This window comes from Lissotriton vulgaris, chromosome 4_1 (genome assembly GCF_964263255.1).
Source record: "Lissotriton vulgaris chromosome 4_1, aLisVul1.2, whole genome shotgun sequence".
In the NCBI taxonomy this organism is placed as follows: Eukaryota; Metazoa; Chordata; class Amphibia; order Caudata; family Salamandridae; genus Lissotriton; species Lissotriton vulgaris.
In genome coordinates, this window is record NC_141691.1 from 399,587,985 (window position 1) to 399,595,972 (window position 7,988).

The following is a 7,988-nucleotide window of genomic DNA, read 5'->3' on the forward strand; positions in this document are numbered from 1 at the left end:
CAACGGCAACAGGGTGCCCGCTATTATGTTTGCGGGCGACACCCTGCTGTTGTCAAAATCCCCAATGGGAATTCAAAGGGTTTTGGATGGGTTTGAAACCTTTTGTGCTGAGCGGGGCCTTGAGATCAATGCCCTGAAAACGAAATATATGATTCTCAGCCCCCCTCCTTCAACACGCCCCAATCCCACCATAGGCACACTGAGACTAGAGAGGGTTCATACATTTGAGTATCTGGGGGTGACCATCAATTAAAACATGACCTGGGATACACACCGGACAAACGCTAATATTAAATTGGCCCAGCTAACGGGTGGTATCTCCAGGATGGCAAACAGATCAACCCATAAACCACTCAGCCCAGTGCTCCAAATTTACAAAATGCAGGCCCGGGGGGCAGTTACGTATGGGGGGGACTTGTGGGGGCATGCACCTGCACAAACCTGACAATCACTGAGAACAAATTCTTCAGACAGTTGGTGGCCTTGCCAGCAAGCACCCCAATCTTCCCTCTCAGACTAGATCTGGGCCTAAGATCAATCGAGGAAGAGTTGGGATTAAAACCACTAACTTTCTGGCGATGAATTTGGAGTACCCCAGAGCTCTCGAGCTATCGGATGGAGCTACAGGAGATTTTATCTCTTCCAAACATAATTAATATTCCCTGGTTAAAATATATAAAAAATATATGTGAGAGCCTAGGTAGGCCATAACTATGGTTGGACCCTGTAAATGCTTGTAGCAAGACATCGCGTAAATCTTTGCCAAAGGTCTTCTATGATTTTAAAATAACATCCCTACTACAGAATCCCCGAATGGGGTCTTTAAATCAACTATTCATCAAATCCAAAGACTCTTATCATGAGGAACTTGTTCTCGATGCAATCAGCCCTCCCTTGACAAGAAAATTATTTTTACAGTGGAGGTATGGCACACTCCCTTTTAGAGCATTCAGCAGTACTTGGCCCCACCCCCCTACCCCAGAGCATTGTCCAGCTTGTACGTACCACCAGGAACATTATTTGCATGTTTTATTTTTCTGCAAAGCTTATCAGAAACCTAGAAAGTACTGGCTGGTCCCCCTTCTTAAAAATCTGGGGTTCAGGCATTACTTGCCGGCTTACAGAATACTAAAGACGGACGTTTCACCTCCGATTGTGTTTGCGGTAGCCAAATTTATAACTGCAATGTGGTATATACGTACTCGTTGTCTGCAACTTGACATTGATTCGGTATAATTTTTAAAACTATTCCTTGTCTGCTGACATTTAATTGAAATACAGTGCATTCGATTTATGATATTTTAAATCAATTTTGTGATCCATGATATGTAAAATATTGGAACTGTCTGATTTTGATTAAGTGGATGAAAGCTGTAATGTCATTTTATCTAACTATTGTATAATGAACTTGTATTAACCAAGCGTACTTTTTTAACTATGGATGTACTCTTTTATGATCTATTTGATCAAAATAAAGAATGAAATGAAGGTAGACAACCATGTCTCCTATAGAATATGATGGTTGTACGGGATGATGTCTATCTGTAAATCTTTTTTTATTTTATTTTGCTTGTGCCAAATGATATTGTGCCTGATGCTGAATGGATACCAGTTTATGTACATAGTCATTTACAGATGGAATTGCTAAAGGAGAATTATCTGGCCCAAAACTGATTTTAGGATGAAATCCATGAGTACAGAAAAAGGGGATATCCCTGAAGGGGAATGGTCCATGTTGTTATAAGTGAATTCCATTGCCCATAATATTTCTGACCATTCTTTTTCACAGGTGGTTAACATGCAACGTAAATATTGCTCAATTGTTTGATTTGTGCATTCCATTAAACCATCTGTTTGTGGATGGTAACTAGACGAGGTCCGTACTTCGATGTTTAATGATTTTCCTAGATTTTATCCAAAAATGAGAGATGAATTGAGTACGTCTATCGGAAAGCATGACTGAGGGAATTCCGTGTAGTCTAATTATTTCTTTCATAAAGATTTGAGACATTTCAAAAGCAGTAGGTAATTTTCGTAAAGGTATGAAATGAGCCATTTTTGTGAAATGATCTAAGACAGTCAATATGGTGGTGAAACCAGTTTTAGTACGTGGCAATTCTACGATAAAGTCGAGAGACACTGTATGCCATGGTTGTGGGGGTAATGGTAAAGGTTGTAATAACCTAATCGGAGCATGATGAGTTGGTTTATTTTGTATGCATGTGGTGCCTGTTTTTACATCTTCTTGAATATCATTGAACATGGAAGGCCACCAGAACATTTGTTTAATTAATTGGTACATTTTAGTAACATCAGGGTGTACAGACAAAGGTGTGTCATGATGAGCTTGCATAATTTGATGTTTTAATTGAGATGTTGGTACAAAGATTTTTTCATTCAAGTTCACGTTTCAAAGCTTTGTTCGATTATTTAAAAACAATCATAAAAGCACAGAACAAAATTACCAATATACATACATGAACTCCACACAGTGTTAGCTAAAAACGAATTAAAACAGAGAATTGACACAGGTTCAGTTAAAAATACATCCGTTTCCTAACATATATTGACTTCAGTGAAGAAGTGTGGCTCACTGGTTAGAGGCGGCAGACCCGTAAGCAGAGGACGGCCCGGGACCAGGGTTCGATTCCCGACGCGGCAGGGTCGTGGACCAGGGTCAGCGGACTCGATAATTCTCTCGCCTCGGTGCCTACTCTAGTCAGGGACCATACTCGGCAACTCAGGGCATTAGCTTGCCTCATCTTCACAACGGCCCCCCCAGACCGCCGGGGATGCTTGGTCGCACCTTAGAGATAACCATCAGGGACCATCTCTCAGCGTGAGCCAGGATGGGTTCCCCAGCGGTCGAAGCGCAGAGATACTCCTCCGGGAGTCGATTCTAGCGCTATATAAACCCGCAATTAAATTACATTAAATTAAGTTGCCGTAAAGAAACAAATTTCAGAATCCGCTAGGGAAAAGAGCAACCTCATTGCTGATTTTACCGTTGTTACTGCCCTTTTTCCAAATAAAGGTTTCAAATAAACGACACGTAAATGCAAATAAAGATCACAAATAAGTAAAAAATGGACAGTACTCTGTTTCGTAACCACATCACAAGGGCAAGGTACAGAGGGATGGTTTTTTATAATGGGAAAGGCCACCAAATTATGTACAATATCAAGTCTTAACCTTGTAAGGACATACCGATGGGGTAATCTTGTAACTGCCATTAGATAATTCTGGAAGCCAATAGTATCTGTGTTTGAATAATAAAACTGCGGAATTGATAACAAATTGCTCGCCTCACTGCGTACTTCTGGCTTTTTTCTCAGATAAATAGACTTAATCTCTTTCTTTGAGATATCAGATAGGCTGACAGGATCTGTCAAAATATCTACATTAAATAGATTCCTGGCTAAAGATACAACATATTTAATCCAAGGGATCGAAAACCTTTTATCTAGGCGGAGGCAATCACTAATAATACCCCTTGTAAAACTCGTTTCATCCTTTTGCCATATTGCTCTCCATACCTTCAGTGGTCTTAAACTGATTAGATCTGAAAGGTAATCGACCCCAACCTCTTCGTGTGTTATCAGATTAGAAGCTGATTTTGGTAGGCATAACAATTTCTTAATAAAACAGTTTTCTTCAATTTGTAAAGCCTCATGGCTGCAATGTCCCCAGACACCAGAACCATATAGTGCAATAGGGGGACATCTATGTCGATATATATATAACATATCATAGATACGGCGGTCCCCTAGCTTAGTGGCGAATTTAAAAATTCCATGGGCACTTTTTGACATTTTTGCTTTAACATTTGTTATTTCCTGGGTCCACATTCCGTTGTTACAAAAAGTTATACCCAGAAAGGCCTCAGCTTCTTGTGTTTAGTCCCACAGGTCATAACAAAGGTTTTAGTATTATTAATCTTTAACTTTCGCCCCCTAATGAATCCCGCGAACCTGTCCATTAGTCTCTGTAGGCCACATGGAGTTCTTGATAAAAGCACCGAGTCATCGGCGTAAAGCAAGACAGGAGTGGCCTGCCCTTCCACTTGCGGGGCATAGGAATTAACCATCTTTAACTTAGCATCAATTGCATTAATAAATAATGAGAAAAGGAGGGGCGCAAGGACGCAGCCTTGTCTTATGCCTAGCTTGACCCTAAAGCTATCAGTACACTCACCGCATTGACCGTATCTTATGCGGGCTGATAGCTTGGTATATAGTCTTGCCAAAAAGAAGATAATCCCAGGAGGGGCTCCTTGTTCTAATAAAATCGGCCATAGTAGGGCGTGATCAACCAGGTCAATCGCGCTACTTAAGTCTGCAAAGCAGAGAAAGAGCGAACCTGGCTTTGCGCGAGTGTACTTCCCTATAATAAGGTCTAGGTTAATGCATTGTTCTACAGTTCCTAGGCCCTTTCGGAACCCAAACTGCGAACGTGCGAGTATTCCGTTATCATCTGCCCACTCCTCCAGCCTCGCCAACAGCACCCGGCTCATTATCTTGAGTGATGTATCAAGAAGGGAGATAGGTCGATAGTTTTTCGCATCAGACCTAACTCCCTTCTTGTATATCGGAACAATTAGGGATTCCCCCCAAGTAAGCGCAGTACTTTCCATGACTATAGCATTAAAAACTTTGGCCAAAACTGGGCCCCATAGTAAATCCATCGGCCTTATACAGGTCGATAGGAACCCCATCAGAACCGGGGGCCTTTCCTCCCTTGCTACGCCTAATAGATAGCTCTACCTCAAAAACTGTAATATCCAAGGGAATGGCAGGCCAAGATTTTCCATCCCCAGGAGACGGGTCAACCACTCCGTCCGGGTCAAAAATGCTCCTGAAATGTATCACCCAGGATTCTTTGCTAACCTGGGCGGTAAGGACAGGAGCATCATCATATCCCAGAAAAGTTTACTATTCGATGATTCCACAGCTTGAGATAAGCTGTCCCATGCTTCCTCCTGTAAGTCTTTCTTCCTACGCTTCATTTGTTCCTTATAAGAGGTCCTATTTATTTGTATTTATTTATTTATTTATGCGATTTTATATAGTGCGAACTTTACCCGAAGGTGTCAGAGCGCTTTACATAGGACCCAGTTTCAACCATAAGGACTGAAGGTTACAAGCGGAAAAACTAATTTGCAAATTTTTGACTTACATAAGAACCAGTTGAAAACATACGGACTTAGGATTACATGCGTTATAAAACAGGTACAACAGAAAAAAAAATGCAAATGTACAAGAGATAAAGTCACACAAGGAGGAGGTGCAAAAGGATAAACTCTAGGCATATACTAGTAATATCTCTATCTACTTAGGGAGGGGATACACATGGATATACTCTAAGAGTCACATAGGAATGGTAGAGAGCAAAGCGGACTCCTGCATAAACTAGTGATTAGAGTTATCTCTATATATATAGGGAAGGGGTAAAACTGGATATACTCTAAAAGTCACATAGGAATGGAAAAGAACAAAGCGGACTACTGCATGTTCAAGTGATTAGAGTTATCTCTATATACATATGGAAGGGATACACATGGATATACTCTAACAGTCTCATAGGCGACTAGTCGTTAGAGTTATCTCTATATACATAGGGAAGGGATACACATGGATATACTCTAAAAGTCACATGGGAGACTAGACATTAGAGTTATCTCTATATACATAGGAAGGGATATGACCGGATATACTCTAATGGTCACATAGGAATGGTAGAAAATACAAAGGTCTACAGCATACACTAGTGATTAGAGTTATCTCTATATACATAGGGAGGGGATATGACTGGATAAGCTCTAAGAGTCACATAGGAATGGTATATGGTGCAAGGTCTAAAGCAAATACCATTAATTAGAGTTTTTACAATAAGTCAAAGAGCAGAGTTCCATAAGTGTGGATGCAGTCACAGCACAAAGGGAGGGTGGGAGGGATGCAAGGGTATGGAGAGAAGGGGAAGCACAAAAGGGAGGTAACTTTATTTGCGAATTCGCATTTTGCGAATTCGCAAGTAAAGACTAATTTTCAATGCATTCCTATGGGCCAGGAGGCCCATCGGAATGATAGTGCAATAATTCTCAAATTGCGAATTCGCAATTAGCTAATGGCAATTTGTGGATTATTTCAAGGGTGCAGGGGTGTCTCAAAGACACCCTGCTGCACCCCTGAAATTTACATGTGTGTGCATGTGGCGCACATACATGCCCTATGGGCATGTATGTGCCTCACATGCCACCCTTACAAATGCCAAATAGGGCATTTTTAAAAGAAATCGCAAATTACCACCAACTACAAGTTGGTGGTAATTTGCGATTTCTTAACACAAAATCGCAATTTCAAAATGTTTCATACATATCATTTAAGGAATCGCAAAATTTGCGATTCCTTAAATGCTATGGCAAAATAAGGAATCGCAAATTATTGCGATTCCTTAAATTGCGATTTTTTCATACATATGAAAAAATTCAAAAAGGCCGTTTGCGAGTCGCAAAGGCCAAAATTCTGCGAATTTCGGCCTTTGCGAGTCGCAAAAGCCTTGATACATCTGGCCCTGAGATCTTGGGGGTCCACTTAGGGTTGAGCTGGCTACTGAAAGAACTAAAGAAGCTTCTGCTTGATCCTGCTCTATCAACTTTGGGCTCGAAGTAAGACGTTGGGCAGCTATTAAACCCAACGATCCAGAATCAGGGGAAGCAGTTACACCAATTGCACCCAGCGAAGAGCGCCTTCCTGACACAAACAGCCACATGCATCATTGTAGGAATTTGCGATTCCTAAATTGCGAAAATTAAGGAATCGCAATTTAGGAATCGCAAATTCCTATGCATCAAAAAATCGCAATTTTTTTTGCGATTCCCTAATTTTCCTTATTTGCGATTCCTTAATTGCGAATCGCAAATAAGGAAACGCTTTACATTGATTCCTGAATCAATGGGAAGGCATTCTCATTTTGCGAATTCGCAATTAAGGAATCGCAAAAGGAGAATGCAATTTCAAGGGTGCAGGGTGGCCCAAAGGACCCACCCTGCACCCCTGGAATGTCATGTAAGTACATTTTACTCACACACATGTCCCAAGGGCATGTGCGTGTGTAAAATGTAAGTTTCAAAAATCCATTTATTTGCATTTTTGAAACTTTTCGCAAATTACCATGAAGGTGTACTTCATGGTAATTTTTCCCTTTAAAATTGCGAATTCGCAAAAAAAAAATAATCATGCATAGAATTTAAGAAATCGCAAAATTTGCGATTTCTTAAATGCTATCGCAATTTGAGAAATCGCAAAAAATTGCGATTTCTTAAATTGCGAGAAATGGGAAATGATTGATGCATCCCAAAAAGTGATTTTGGAATCGCAAACGGCCGAATTTTGCGATTCGCAACGTTTGGATTCCAAAATCGCTTGATGCATGTGCCCATAAATCTAGAGACAAACGCTTCTCAGTCTCAGCAATTTCAATCTCTAAGATTTTCGTGGCCCGAGTGATAAATTGATCCATGGTCCCTGATGCTATCCCACCAGGGGTCGAGATGGTCACTTTCTCTCCTTCCCTGAACGTAAGACCATATCCCCAGCAGATATATACAACAGTCAACAGATAGCAATTAACACACAAATCCTGGCTAGCAAACCTAAGGGGAGTAGGCCCAGCCCGGCCTCGATCGTCCTCGGACGGCCTCAGACGGCCCGTCCTTTGCCTGGGCTTAGCCCGGCTAGTCCCGCGCGCGTCCTGCGTCGCGGGAAAATTTAGTCACCTTAGTCCTTCCTGGCGGGGGGCGTGTCCACTGGGGGAAGAGGCACCAGCTGTACAGAGTAGAGCGTGCTGGTCCTCGCAGTCCCCCGGTGATATCCCCTGTCAGCGGCAGTAATTCAGTCCACCAGCAGTGCCCGTAGAGCGGGGACAGCAACACACAGGCAGAAAACGGGACTCGCGGCCAGCAGGGACTCCACAACACCTCCTAATCAGGT